At 42.7% G+C, this 1,333-nt stretch overlaps 1 protein-coding gene across 1 annotated transcript in view; it reads left to right on the forward strand.

Moving 5' to 3' along the window:
• Positions 1-1,333, forward strand: part of LOC106879565 (myosin-IIIb) — a 114,320-nt gene that overhangs the window by 1,158 nt on the left and 111,829 nt on the right. The window lies entirely within an intron of this gene.

A 1,333-nucleotide genomic window follows, 5' to 3' on the forward strand; every position in this document is an offset into this window, starting at 1 on the left:
AAAAAAAAAAAAAAAAAAAAAAACAATTGGTGGTATCGTCCACATACAAACTGACACATCACATACAAGGACGTACCCAAAAGTAACTGGAAATGTTCTTTGTGGGACAAGCCCGTAGTAATTCAGCCTTCCGCTGCTATTAGCCACTTGATGCGACCCTCAGGCATCAGTTTGCCGACTGGCGTCGTCGAGTGAAGTCTTATTGCCACGTGGTACGTATTTGTTTCGCAGTGCTTCTCCCCTGTTCGTCGATTTTTGCGATGGCTGAAACGAAGGAACAGCGTGTTTCCATGAAGTTCTGTTTTCTGCTGGGGAAAGCAGCAGCCAAAACAGTTGTCATGCTTCACGAGTACTTTTCGTTCTTTAGGAATGAATGATCGTCGGCCAAACCTTATTCAAGGTGACCGTCGACTTCCCAAATGAATGTAAACATCGCAAAAATTCATGAACTGATCCTAGAGAACTGTCGCCGAACAATTGACGAATTTGTTGGTATGACTGGTGTGTCTTGGAGCTCCTGCCAACGAATTTTGAGTGAAGAAATACAAATGGAAAGTTGCAGCAAAAGTTGTGCCTCACTTGCTCATGAAAGATCAGAAGCAGTCACAACTGAATGCTTGTTGTGAACTGAAAGAACAGCTGGAAGTTGATCTGGACCTTTTTTGAAGGTCATCACTGGTGACGAAAGCTGATGCTCCGGATCTGATCCGGAAACAAAGCAACAATCGAGTCAATGGAGGCATTCAATGTCGCCACGCCCCACCAAAAGTGCATTGAGTGAAGTCCAATGTCAAGACAACACTGATTTGTTTCATCAATACGAAAGGAATTGTCCACACAGAATTTGTTCCTCCTTGTCAAACTGTTAACCAGACATTTTGCTTGGCAGTTCTGAAGCGTTTGAGACATGTGGTGGGATGAAAATGCCCTGACATGTGGCAAAGTGGAGAGTGGTTGTTTCATGATGACAATGTGTCTGCACACACCACCTTGAGTGTAAGACAGTTTTTGACCAAAAATGGCATGACTCCACTTACCCACCCTCCCTATTCACCTGATCTTGCTCCCTGCAACTTATTTCTGTTCCCCAAATAAAAAAAGTCCTGAAAGGAAAACGTTGTGCACATGTGGAAGAGGTGAAGGGAAAAATGACAGAGGCGTTCGTAAGAGTTCCAGGACTGCTTCAAACAATGGAAAAACGTGTCTGGACCAATGCATTGCTTCAAATGGAGAATACTTTGAAGGTGATTAAAGTATAAACATGTAAAACTAAGTGAATAAGAATAATATTGCAGAATTCCAGTCTCTTTTGGGTACCCTTTTATATATCTAC

The sequence above is a fragment of the Octopus bimaculoides genome, chromosome 2 (assembly GCF_001194135.2).
Source record: "Octopus bimaculoides isolate UCB-OBI-ISO-001 chromosome 2, ASM119413v2, whole genome shotgun sequence".
In the NCBI taxonomy this organism is placed as follows: Eukaryota; Metazoa; Mollusca; class Cephalopoda; order Octopoda; family Octopodidae; genus Octopus; species Octopus bimaculoides.